General features: G+C 32.0%; 1 long non-coding RNA gene and 1 pseudogene across 1 annotated transcript; both read right to left on the minus strand.

Annotated features, from left to right (window-relative positions):
• Positions 1–2,763: 2,763 nt before the first annotated feature.
• On the minus strand, positions 2,764–4,663 carry LOC126724076 (AAA-ATPase ASD, mitochondrial-like; annotated as a pseudogene).
• A 641-nt stretch (positions 4,664–5,304) lies between these two features.
• LOC126724079 (uncharacterized) lies at positions 5,305–6,829 on the minus strand. Its single transcript, XR_007654600.1, has 2 exons — positions 6,401–6,829; positions 5,305–5,476 (listed from the first exon to the last, which is right to left on the minus strand). It is a non-coding gene; the product is annotated as an uncharacterized LOC126724079 (long non-coding RNA).
• Between the last annotated feature and the right edge of the window lie 7,984 nt (positions 6,830–14,813).

Below are 14,813 nucleotides of genomic sequence, written 5' to 3' on the forward strand. Positions count from 1 at the left end.
TATGGAGATCTTAGCATGGTTATTTATCCTTATCATGTGTAGAGGAAAAAAAATCTCTTACGTTATCACTCTTAATGGTTCTTCTCTCACGCTTTGGACCCTTCTGGGTTTGGGGTGTGACATTGCTAATTCTATAGGCCCGTAAATATCCCATTCGCTTAACACATTAGTAAACCGGAAATAATAATGACACAAGAAACGGACCATAGGCATGATGGAGGTGCTACTCCAGAACCATATCCATAAAAATAATAATAATAAAAAGGAGAGAAATAGAGCGAGAACTCGCAGAGTTACGATTTCAAGTATGGCAACCTTTACGGCAAGAAATAGGCAAATTGCTAAAAATGACTCCAATGGGGGTCAGTGTATAACTCAATTTGTTGCTTCAACTATAGCAGCTATATTCACACCAAAGCAGCATCTAGAAACACGGATGCATTACACACAAAGATATTGTCATTTAAGGGCATGACAGATTCTGCTAATTCAAGGGCATTGAGATATTGTCATTTAATAAACACGCATGCATTACACACAAAGAAAAAGTTCAAATCACTGCTAATTCCATTGTGAATCATACCGCAACATATATAATTGGCACATAAAGTGAGTTAGCAGTAGGTAGTCCAAGGATACAAGGTAGGGAAAAAAGGGACAAAACCGATAAAATATAAATAAATATTTAATCAAAGAATAAACTTTCTAGGATGCAATACACTCCTAACAAAAACACCACTATACAGCAATCAAAAGCTGCGGTTGCATTTGCCACTCTTCTCACCTGTTCGTTAACACCTGCAACTGTTGAAGAATCAGTGGTCACATGAGCATCTCCTTCAGACTTAAATTTTGATCTTTCTGCAGCTTGGGCCTTCTCCCATAAAGCAAACGTTTATATTAAAAACGGAACATATAAAACAAGTTCCAAAGTGTAGTTAATATCAGAATGTCATTACTTACCTGGCAAAAGGCAGTAATTAATTCTGGTCTCAAGATACAGAATCTGGATCCAGGTCCAGTATAGTTTGCATCGCGAGGATTTACGCTCATTAAATCCAGAAGATAATGCCTAGAAAAAGTGGAAAGGAGAAAAAAAAAAAAAAACATAAACAAGTGCACATGCTTTATAAATATAAACAAGCATGTTATTTTAACAGTTGTGGCATCATCATGAATAAAGTCAGAAACTAGGTGCATAGAAACAGAGATTTACTACTATATAGCTAATAAAATGTCAATATTTAAATCATCAAGCTAGCTAGCTAAAATAATGTTTCAGGAAAATGTGTGCTTAAAGTGCTGGGTACTGGAGTTAAGCAAATTTAAGCATATTTAACTAAGAATTTTTAACAAAATTTAGTTATATATAAAGAAATCCAAGCACTAAGAAGAAGAACGTAACCAAGTAGTTAGGTTTGTATGACTAATAGACCAATCCAATAGAGTAATCACCTGTCATCACTACCAACAATACCCTTGCATTCCACTGGGGCAGCTAATTTGGAAACATTTCCAGATCCATCTAGGACAGTGTGTTAGCAGCCTCAAGAACCTAAGGATAATAAAAGCTTAGCACTTCTAACAAGGAAACTCATTTCACAATTCACATAGACAAACCCAGAAAGGGAGATCAAACTGGAATCTTCATTGAAATAACATGTTCTTATAAAGCATACCAATTACATTTACACCATAAATGAAAATTATATATTATTTTTATAGGTATAAATGAAAATTATATTTCTTGTAAGACAGCACAATTAAGCCATTATGGATATCTTAGCCCAAGAGAAGTTTAAGAAGTACTCTCACATAGCAATTAACAAAGACATATTATGCAAAATCTGAAACATGACGTGCAACAAATCTTATATGCTCCCTCACCTTGGAATGAAAATCATCATTCCAACATATCTTCTTGCCATTGTCAACAGAACCGTACAGAAGAGAGTCTGACTTATCCCCTTGAAGAATGCCAGGTAAAACGCTCTGCAACGGAATGTATAAAAGCAATTGAGGGCCAGCTAGAGATCAATCTAAGCAAGCCAAAATAGAAATAGCAATCATGAGCAAAAGCTTCCAAGTATGTGCACAAATATGTCCTAACACAACACGATTTAGTAAACACAAGCAAAAATTGCTGATAATAAATAACAGGTCATATAACTAATGCTACTGTAAAAAAATGTTTGCCAACGAGTCCATCAATAAAATTAATAATAATAAATTTTTTTTTTTCTACAAGTGCTTATATTCTTTCTTGTCGATAAGAATGTCAATAGAGTTGGCTGCAAAAGAAGATGTAACTAAGACTTTATGTGAGAGAGAGAGCCAGGAACAGGCAAACAAAAGCATGAAAGAGAAAGCAATCCCAGTATTTTAACAAATACCTTGGCAGAAAATATGTGTTATATCATAAAAACACTTTAAGAATAAATGATATATCAAATACAGTACAGATCTTATTTTTAATAATGAGCTATAGGCCATTGCTCAACTGGCACTTCTATCTCCCACAATAATTAGTTGTATTGTGAGATCGTGAGTTTAAGAACCATTGGTGCATGTGTAACTTGACAATAAAAATTTTTTTTGACTTCTATATTGGCAGTATTTTATTTTTCTATATTCAAAAAATAATTAGGAGCCTAGAACAGTACTACAATCTACAAATACTTGGCGCTGCTTTGACTTCTCATCTGTTCTTTTTATATAGAAAAAATAAAAAAATAAAAAAATATAAAAGCATGAACAGTATGGTAAGGTGATGAGTCCCGCTTGATTCATATTTTATCGGAACAAAGTAGTTCTTATTGAATCTTATAGGAACAGAGTAATTCTTATTAAACAAACTAAAATCATACAAACATCTACACGCTACAGCCTAGTAGACCAGTAGTTCTAACCACCATAGTACTATTACACATCTTTTCACATTCTTCAAGCATCAATATAGCATATTATGGCTTTTAATATGCATAATGCAGAGCACACAGGAACAAATTCAGTCATAATTGTATCCTAGTTTACTTCAGGCGGTGACTCCATTTTCTTTCACCTCTTCACCCAATGTCTTGTCATCTTTCACAACATCAACACCATTCTCTTTGACATCTTTAGCTAAAGACTCATCAACTTTCACATCTTCTTGAGTAGCTTCTTACTTCTCTCTCTTCTTTCTCTGCCTTTAACCGTGCCTCTTCCTCAGCCTTCTTTGTTGCTTCCTCTTTGGCCGTCTTAGTAGCTTCAATCAATTTCTTTAAACAAGTCTCAGCATCTTCATTCTGTGACTTAGGCATCAAATTCTCAGCAACATCAGCAGGAGTCATATCGGTTTCCTCCAACAAATGGTCAATGGTCGCAAACAATTCATGTGAGTCAACATCCAAATAATTCTTGGCAAGAACCTTGAATGCATCAAAGCCACAATAGGACATTTTTATGTGCATGTCCATACGTCCCCTCCTAATGAGAGCCGGATCAAGCTTTTCCACATAATTAGTGGTGAAAACAATGATCCTCTCTCCCCCACAAGCTGACCAAAGCCCATCTATAAAATTCAACAAACCAGAGAGAGTGACCTTACTACTACTTTCTTCTTCTCCTTTGGCCATTTTACTAGCGGGGTCCTTCTTTTCCTCATCCTTCTCTTGCTCCTTTTTCTTTTTTCGTTGACCCATAAGATCAAGTGAGCAATCAATATCTTCAATCACAATAATAGACTTACTTGTCGTCTCGATCAAAAGCCTCCTCAGCTCCGTGTTGTCCTTATCCGTCATCAATTCAAGATCATAGATATCATAGTTCAAGTAGTTAGCCATAGCAGCAATCATGCTAGACTTACCAGTTCCGGGAGGACCATAGAGAAGATAGCCACGCTTCCAGGCCTTGCCAATCTTAACATAATACTCTTTTCCTTCCCTGAACTTAATAAGGTCATTGATGATTTCTTCCTTTTTCTTCTAGTCCATGGCCAAAGTGTCAAAACTTGCTGGGTGCTCAAAAGTGACATGGCTCCATTTGGTTGATCTGTAGCCACCCCAATTCTGACTAGGATTGTTGATGCACAGCTTCCTTTGTCGATTTCTCACCGTTATTACTTTTCCTTCTTGCAGGACATGGTTGATTTATGGAAAGTGAGCTTGTAATACCTCTTCTCCTCCATCTCTGGGTAGAAAGAAAATGACTGTGTTCTTGGGGGGATTTTCTTTACACCCCACCAAACCTTCATGCCTTCAAATTCATCTGTAACTTCTTCGTTCTCGTCCATGCTCAGTCGTACAGGTTGACTGCTGTCTTTGACAACTACTACTTAAGATTTTTAGCTTCGCTGGAGGACTTGCCACTGAGGTATGTTTCAATGGCAGCATAGGCTTCACTACGCTTAAGATACTCGCCAGTGAATTCAGGGAACTTAATTTGGATAAAAGGGTACACGAAACTAGTCAATTTCTTAGTATGACTTAGGATTAGGCTACGAAGATGGTGAGGGAAATATTTGTCAAACATGGCCCAAAGAAACATTGCGGTCGCAATCAGTGAGCCTAGTTGAGACCATGTTTCCCCCATCATCATCATTTTTCTCTTCTGAAACCTTTTATGAGAGTTGTTGGAAGAAAACGTTTGCTGATGAAAGAACAACTCCGAGCTACGTTATATATAGAAATTAAATTGTACTGCTAGCTGTTATTTCTTGTTGAGTAAGAAAGCAAAAAATATATATATATATATATATATATTTTGCCTGTTGAACTTAAGTCATATTTTGGAATGAGGTGTGTGTTTTACATTATTTGGGAAGACCTAGACTCAACAAAAGAACAAAGACTTAGAATTAACTAGTAAATTGTCCGTGCAATGCACGGATAATTTTGTAATATTTTATGCAATATAATTTTGAAGAATATTGTATATAAATTATAGCACATCACTTGCTATAAGAACTTAACTATAGCATTTATATATATATATATATATATATATAGAAACAAACAAACAAAAACAAAGCACAAACATAGTTTCTTTTTTTTTTTTAAACCTTGACAGGCCATCGATAATCACAGTTTGGCTTGAGAATCTATGCCAATCCATCTGCCTAGGATCATTCATAATATTAAAAGACCACATATAAACCTAAAATCCATTTAATGTTGAAAGGAAATGTTTCAGAATTTTTTTTTTTTTTTTTTTTGAGTTGTTACTTTCTATGAAAACCAAATAACTTTGTCCACTAACCATCATAATTAAGAATAATGTCGCCCACTAACCTCATGGATCTTATTGCAATAGGAAAAACCAATGTAAGAAAAGAAAAATATCTGCTTATGATTACAATGTAATGAAAACACATTAAAACAAAGAGAAAAACCAGCAGTGTTGCAATACAAACCCAATACAAATATTCATCAGTAAAAATGCCTCTTTCCTTGAGACGGGTCTTTCCAACGCTTTGTTTACTGGAGTTAATTGCAGGCTGTACCAAAGGAATCAAAATGATATTTAAGCAAATTTCGTTGAGTGCATATTTAAGTTTATCAAATATATAAATTCATATATGTTATTTATGGGAAGAACTAAATGCAAATTGAAGGAGTTTTTGAACTTGTTAATTGAGTTCATCGTAGGTTAATGTCATCTACATATCAAGATGAGAATGGACCTTTTCAATATTGTAGAACACATGGAAGAATCATACTGTTTATCAATATTTATGAAACAAATGACTTTAAGCACAAAATACCTTGGAGAGTGAATAGAGAATGGTTTCTAATCTTTGGTCACAATGAAAGCACAAACACCCTCTAGGGAGGGTCCATTTGATTTATGTCAAGGAAAGCCAAAAACTGTTTGAAGAACTGGAAAGATTAGTACATATATCATTAGAAGAAACTTTCATCTATCAAACTATCAAACTCCATTAGGCAAAAACATAAGCGTATTAAGCCAAAAAGCTGACCCTATGAGATTGATTTGAGAAGATACTTTTTGTGCTTGCGAACATAAAAAGAAACATCCTGGCTCTCAACAAATTAAGATGCAGTCTTTTCTTTTGTAACATCAAATGCGGAAAGGGTCATCACTACTCAGTCTAGAATAAAGTAAGTGTTATAGCAAATCTAAAAACCTATACACGAAATTTACTACAATTTTGGTTAAATAAAAAAAAAAAAAAATACAAATTACCACATATATAGAAGACTGTAGCACTCTAAGAAATTGAATCAAAGGATTACAAATCGCCTTTCTTAGAGAAATTTAATTAAACACATTACATGCAACAACTTTTTCTGTTTATAAAGTTGATCTTTCAAATAAAATAAACAAATTATGGGATTAAAAAAAATTGCATAAATATAGAGACACTATATTCATATTAAAAAGAAGAAGAATGATTAACCTTCAATTAAAAGCAAGTTAGGTCTGGCCTTTGAAGTTTTCTCCTTTTGTATCTGTGAATGTCTTATTTAGCCTTGAAGTTCTTTTTCTCTTTCTTCCTGAGTAGCAATCTTCTTTCTTTCTCCTTTTTTTGGGCACAGTGTCATTGACGGGTTTAACGTTGATGAAGAGAAGACGTGAGAGACAGATAGTAATTGAATTTAAATATATTATGGCAATGACCCTTAGGTTCATTTCACTTATAATAGATGAAAACAGGAACGTAAGAACAACCATATTAATTATGAGGAAGATAGAGAGGTTGGCAATTTGAAACGACTAAATCTTGTAGAAGAAGAGGAAACAACAGCTAAGCTTTTGAAGAGATGACAGAGAATGGAGTCCTACGTAGCACTACACAATGTAAATGTTAACAGTAAAAAAAAAAAGAAAAAAAAAGTTAACACAATCTTTTGGGTAACAGTAAAAAAAGGTAAATGAGAAGAGGTTAAAGAAGTTAAATGCAATATTAGAGCGCCATATGACAGGATCCCATGCACTCCCGCATGAGGTCTCTGCTTTTATATATATATTGATTGTGCTTTCCCAACTTGCGTTTAGAGTTTAGTGCCTTGTTGGGAAGGGTTTCATAGTGAACACTAGTTCATGATATTATGAGTTTTGCATTATTTGCGATGATCCACTCTCAAGAAGAGGCCAGAAACTTTGATTTCAATTGTGCTTTCATGGAAAATGTTTCATAGTAATGACTAGGTCATAGCATTGGTGTTATGAGCTTTGCATTATTTGAGAATACCTAAACTCAAGAAGGTGCCAAAGACTTTCATGTCAATGGTTTGGAGTTTTGCATTATTTGAGAAAACGCACACTCAAGAAGAGGCTAAAAACTTTGGTTTCAGTAGTGCTTTCAAAGAAAATGTTTCATAGTGATGACTAGCCCATGGAATTGGTGTTTTCCTCTTTCGTATGTAATGCGTTCCTATAAAATGTTTTGTAGTGATGACTAGTGATCGTTCTTTTGTATTATTTGAGGAGACCTAAACTCAACAAAAGGCCAAAGACCTATCCAGTGCTTTCTAGGAAACTATTTCATAGTAAATACTAATCTAGCTATATCACTAATATTATAAACTTTGTATTATTTGAGATAACCTAAACCATGACAGTTGAAGACTTTGTGTGATTTTACCCAAAAAAAAAAAAAAAAGAAGAAGAAGAAGAAGACTTTGTATGATCGTGTCCACCATATCTTTCTACCCACCACTATGGAAGTTCTTTTTATTATTTTTTTTTCCTAAGACTCATATTTGATAGTCCCCATGATCATCCCTCTCATATTTGATAGTCCCAACCTATAAGACTCACATGTTGTTAGAGGAACGCACCATGACAAAATTTATTTTTCTTGGTTTAGTTTGTAACTCTCATATGTTCATTTGTACCGAAATAGTGAAATATCACAATGCTCATAGCAAATTCAGTTGCATGCTTACAAATCTATATAGGTTTCCTTTTGTACACTTCTTGGGATCAAATATTTAAGTTACGATAGCAAGTAAAATACAATCTTGAAGAAGCAATTTAAATTATTTAATGCCTAGTTGGCAATTATAACTAATGATGAGGGAAGCACGTTGTGAGAATCTCCATTTTCAAGATGCAAGTTATTTCTTGAGTTTTAACCAAAACACTCACCATTAAATCACATCTAAAACAGCAACACAAAACAAACTCAATCATAGCTATATCATCTATTGGAGCTTTGTCATATACAATCTTAGCATGCAAGGAATTCATGCAGCCTAAGCCAAAAGCCAATGCATATATTCTCCAGATGGAAGAGAGAATATTCTTAACCTTTGGTAAAAATATAGATGATTTGATAGTAATTCTAATTTGTTTTGCTTCTATTGGGTTTGTTTTGGAGAATTATTGTAGAAGGAAGTGTTAGAATTGTGTGGTTAAATGTTAAATTACCAATTGTCCCAAAAGTTTAAGCAATTAGGATATGGTAAATTTAATCATTTAACCACAACAGTTTGATTAGTATATCAAAGAGTAAAATTGCACCTTGAAAATGGGATTTCAATGAACAATGAAATCTGAAGCTTTATACCTACCATTCCCTCACCATAATGACAAGTCCAACTTAACATGAAGATGCATTCAATCAAAGCATTCCAGACTTGATGCAAATAGATGCCATCTAAACAGCATGAATTATGCATGAAAAAAAAAATCCTATCAAACTTAGAAAAAGGAAACAACTAGCAAACAATAAAATTTTGAAGCATTTTTCCCTGCTTCATTTGCAATGGGAGAAACTGTTTTGAAGCACCATAAAGCCCTGGTCTTTTCTAGCACACATCAATCAATATATTACTAAAAGCTGAAGCGTGGCATTTATAGCTACTGAGTTCCTGTTGCGCCACCTCATCATCACGTCATTCGCCACATAGTTAATATTTATTCCTATTTTTTTTTACAAATATATAGATATATATATATATATATATAGATTATTGAATTTAGATATTCATCTTTGTCGGTTTTAACATCTATATATAATTAATATTTATTCCTATTATTTTTACAAATATATATATATATATATATATATATATATATATATTATTGACTTTACATATTCATCTTTGTCAATTTTAACATCTATATATATTTCTTTTTTATTTCCAATTTTCCTATAATTTTTTTTTTACATTCACTTATTTTTTTAAATATTTACATTTTCTTCAACCTTTCTTCTTCCCTCACCTTTTCATCTCCCCACTACCCTCTACTTTAATATTGCTATTCATCCTTCTCTTCATCTTCCTTTATTTGTCTCTTCTTATCCCTTCCCTCTTACTATAAATTTGTCACTCTTTTCCATTCTTTGCATAGTTTTCTCTCACAAAAAGGTTCTCTCTCTCTCTCTCTCTCTCTCTCTCTCTCTCTCTCTCTCTCAATGTTTTGGTGGATTTTTATTTTTTATTGCATCTCCGCTTTAGGTTGATAAAATTTTGTATTTTTAAGAACTCTAATTTATGTTGATACGATTTAGTTTTGTGTTTTAAGTTATTATTATTATTATTATTATTATTATTATTATTATTATTATTATTATTATTATTATTTTGCTCTTTGATTGTTAAATTTTATCCGATTACATTATAAAAAATTAAAGATAGTAGATAAAAATAAAATAGTATTCCATTACATAGCATAATTTGGATAATTTAGTGTTTATTGTTATATCTTTTAATTTTTCTTATTTTTTTCTTCTCTTCCATTTTACTCAATATTGAAATTCAACCACATCCTCCTTATCATTAAATTATTTATATTTTCTCTCTCTTTTTGTTTTAAAAAATAAAAAATGTAATATTTTATTTAAATTCAAATAAAAGAAAATTGTGCTCATCAAATTGTACTCATTTTTTTTTTAACACTTACACTTTCTTCAACCTTTCTCATTATCTTTACCTTTTCATCTCCCCAAAAATTCTACCTTGATATCACTCTTCCTCTTTCCTTTTATCTTCCTTTATTTTGTTTTTTTATATTATCATCCTCTTAGTATAAATTTATCATTCACTCTTCTATTCTTTACATAATTTTATCTCACAGAAAAGTGGTTATTTCCCACTCTTTCTCCCTCAATTTTTTGGTAGATTTTTATTTTTATTTTTCTTGCATCTCTATAAAATTAATTAGCCACTATCATTATGGAGTAGTAGTCTATAATTTTACACATCCAAAAAAGTGGAATATATAGAGTTTTTTTAAAGGTATGTGTAAAAATTCACTATATGTGTGTGTGTGTGTGTAAAGGTAAAAAAAAAAAAAAAAAAAAAAAAAAAAGGTATATTTAAGGTTTTATTTAACTTAAAAACTAATGAAAATCAAATGGTTAATAACTAAAATTATAGTAGCTCTATAAATCCCAGCTCTATAAATGCAGCCCACTACTTATTTATTTACTTCCACTATCACCCTATAATAAATCTAGCCCACTACTTATTTATTTATTTCCACTATCACCCTATAATAAATCTGTATAATTAATCTAGCCCACCTCTTATTTATTTAGTTCTATTATCAAGCCCAACCTAAAGCCTTTTCAATTCAGCTTAAAGGAAAAAAAAATTTAAAATTTAAAATCTATATCTATATATATCTAAAAACTGAAGCGTAGCATTTATTATTGCTATGTTGAGCCACATCAGCAATCACAAGTTATATATTTTCCTCTCTTCCTTTTCTTTATATTTTCTCTCCTTTTCAAAATATAATTAAATATTGATAAATTGGACAAAACCATTGATGCACTTGGTAATATTCATTTGTGCCTCACCCATTCAGTTGGCTGGCCTCTTGTGCCACATCAGACTACTATCTCTCCCTCTCTCTTTTCAGCCTAAGCATTCCGTTTCCCACCTTGCCGTTATAAGTTACAACACAGATAGTGAACCGGTGTAACGTTTGTTTCTAGGATGTATATAGATTCCCATTACCTTCATTCCACCATCAATGGCAATTTGCTCCACGCAACCGGGCTTGACTACTTCCTACCTTCCCAAAGCTCAAGGTATATTTTATTTTCTTCTCTATTTCTTATTCATTAATTTCTTTTCTTTTTTCTCCTGCCCTTGAGTCCTTTTCTAGAAAACTACCTACTTCTCTCTCTTTACATCTTCCTCTATCTTTTAAATTTTGCTTTTGTTAGATGCATGCCAATTGTTTGATAAAATAGCTGAATGAGTAAATATTTAAAACTCAACAAATTTAGTTTGATTATTTGCTGCAGTTATATTTTAAGATGGGTTGGTAGATTTTTTCCTAATTCTTAAGCATCTTGCCGAAGTATATATTCCCTGCTGTCCCACCACCCAAATTGGATTATGCAACTAGATTTATCAATTTAATCTTCGTTGATATTTCAAAACCAATGGTAGACTAGATATTTAGATGACCCCATGAGATGGCTTGGTGACAAATGGGCGTAGGTACAACTGACAATACAATACAGTTTGATGAACAAGTAATTCACCATTACTAGATGCAAAACAAATTAGGAGTCGGAATTAACTGTAGAATTTGAAATTTCTTTATTGGGACTGTATGATTTCGGGTGTTGTTTTTTTTTTTTTTTTTTTTTTTACCATGTTGCAGTACCATTGGACTGATATTTAGATTTTGAGATAACGTTAGATAAGATTGTAATATGTTTAGAGATTAGATATTTTCTATTGATAAACATGACTGATGCATAATATCACATAATTTTTATCTATGTTTTGTGGCCGCAATGCTTAATAAAAGGTATTTTGATTTTCATTGAATTATATCGAGCAGTTTTATTCTCCAATGCAAAAAATAAATCGTAAATATAATGTGGGGTTTACCTCATTAAATTTTAAAAATGATTCTGTATTTTCTTTAAGCTAATGAAAGATGCATAATGAGCATATAAAATAAATTTAAATGTAAATGTAAATATACCTTAGAGGGTATCAATATTTTAGTAATGATCTACATATCAAAGTTGCATTTTTTGTTGATCATCTACAACATTGGTGGTTCACTTTAGGGTTAGCAATCCAGATTCATGAGTAACCTTGGCCTCCCTTTTTGTGGACTAAATGGTTTTTGAGATTTCTTGAAAGTTATTTCAAATCTAGGTTTAGGACCATGAATGATGAGAATATTTGGTGTTGGGAGGGAAAACGACACAGCGCACATTTGAAAGTTTGCCTTTTTTAACCCCTTTCAAAATTGAACTATTAACTACATATGCATTTTTTATTCAAAGCAAGCTTGCATCATTGTAGTTTCTTCTCTTCGTGTATTAGACCCCACACCATTTATGAGGCCTGCGGCTCCCAAAATGATTTGGCAAGTGAAGAAATGATGATTAACTGGATTCGAAAAATTCCCAAATGATTGATATTCTAAATTTTCAATAATGATTCTCTGTCTTATGTGTGATTTATTTGAGTTTGGTCTTCTTCATTCTATGCCAACATGCATATTTTAAGGACAACACAAATTCTAGAAAGTGTCTTATGCATTGAGGCATCCATCTACTATATATTTTGAAATCACCTTTTCAATTCCCTAATCAACCACACCCAGAGAAATTCCAATCTTCAACGAAATGTGTCACATTGGGTTGGTATATCTTTTGTCATTTTTGATACTTTTTTTATTTTATTTTCTTTTTTTTTAGATTTATGTTTCCAATTCTTAGTACATTTTGCATTTCATCCTTTTGAAAAATAAGTTTGTCTTAAATTTATTTATGTTTAGCACTTGCCTTTGGTGTTTGGGTGGTATTGCTATCTTTGTGGCTTGGAGTACTCTGTTACTTTTAAGTAAACAAGTAATTTTTTGGGGACTATTCTTTCTTCCCAAGTCAATTATATTACATATAAGATCCTTTATAAAAGTTCAAGTTCACCTTAAGTTTGCTACCTTAATTTAATGTATCATACATCAAACAAAGCTAGGAAATGTTTAGTTTATAGGTTTTCTTCTTTTCCTATTACTAACCAATCATATTGACAGTTTATGCTTGATGCGTTAGTGTACAATATTGTTGATTAAAATCATAATGGTTGTTGGGGTTGTACTACTCTTTGTATTTCTATGATTGGTAATGTAGAGCTAACAACCATATAGTTTATATCTATTATATACAATCTGTTCTACCAAAAAAAAAAAAAAAAGATATAATTTGAGTTGGATTTCTTTGTTGCAGGGATTGTGCTAAGCTATTGATTTGCTTCCACTGCCCCACTACAAAACCAAATTGAAGGTGAGACATCGGAAATCCCACATCCTTAATGTGATGGTGTTGTCTTTTCATCCTAGACTGATCATGGAGACACTATCCAAATCATAATTATTTTTAGCCTAACCATATAATGGAGGTGTGGTTAATTACTTTTGGGTTGTAAGCTATTAGAATCTTTTGATTAGTAGATATTATTGAATGTACCCAGAAAAGCATTGTATTAGAAACAAATGACAAGCTCACATTCTTTTTACATACTTCAAAGGGATAGAACTATAATTATTAGATGACAATGTTAGATGTAAATGTCTAAAATAGCTTTCAAATTCAAAACAAGAACCAAAACATGTAACTGACTAGACAAGAGATGGCAATTAGTAAGATACTAAGATTGTTTCTATTGGAGTGATCATTTCAAAAGTTGAAGTGAACAATAAAATAGAAGGCAGAAACTTGAAGATATTAAATTTCTTCTCTTTACAAAAACAAGTTTTTTTTTTTTTTTTAACTAAAAGTAAAACACGATTTTCTGGTAATGAATGTTAGCCTTTGAATTTGCCATAATATTGTGTAGTCTGATTAGTTCCCTGTCCAAAATTTTTGTGCTCTCATAATAAACTAAATGCTGTTGTTATTTGAGAGAGATAGAGTGTCTAATGAATGCTTATTGTGAAAGATTTTATTTGTAACTATTAGTTAGGAATGAACAGTTTTTAGTTTTATCATTTGAGTTCTTAAAAGAGAAATAGTATTTTTCACTATAGTAAATAAATTTTTTTTTCCCGCGTATTGCGCGGGTTTGCGTCTAGTTATTTTAAAAGCAGACCCATAAAAGTCATATGCAAAAAGATAATACCACATTAAAAGCATGTTGTTTTACATAGGAAAAGAAAATAAACTCACCTCATTTTAGAGACTAGACTTTACTATATTATCTTTACAAACTCTTGTGTTGCAAATCACCCAAATAAATAAAAAATAAAAAACTCATTAATTAAAATTTTAAAATCCACCAATCGTACTTATTACCACATTAATCTATAAAAGTTTATGTAGCAAAACGCGTAATATTTTTAATATTTTCCAAAGAAAAAAGAAATCCTAAAAATCAAGGTAAAAGCCATAATGCGTTAGATTTTAGATAGCAGCATAAGAAATACACCATTTAGCGCAATTTCTTAACTTATTTAATCCCTTCTTGAAAGGTTTTTCTTAATAAATACTAGTCTATATCACTAGTATTGTGATCGAGGATAGTGATAGACTTACAGTGTGTGTGTGTTGAAGACTTGGTGTCAATGATTTTTTCCACGGTTCCACCCACCATCTTGACTTTTATCAAATTAATCCCATCCAGACACAAAGAATGACATTTGGTTGTCCGCAGCTAAGACTTCTTTCTTATTTTTATTTATTTATATATTTATTTTTTTGTGGGGAAAGGCTAAGAGATATAAGGGTCCGTGTTTAAGGGTTAGGCCAAAGTTTTGTACATTTTAACCCATAGAATACACTATAGTAGGGCCTTGGGGAATTTTTTTTTTTTTGTCTGTTGTGCAACAATTTCATCATCCACTTTATCATAATCTTTGCCAATCCTAGTGTAAACATTATC

The sequence above is a fragment of the Quercus robur genome, chromosome 4 (assembly GCF_932294415.1).
Source record: "Quercus robur chromosome 4, dhQueRobu3.1, whole genome shotgun sequence".
Classification (NCBI taxonomy): Eukaryota; Viridiplantae; Streptophyta; class Magnoliopsida; order Fagales; family Fagaceae; genus Quercus; species Quercus robur.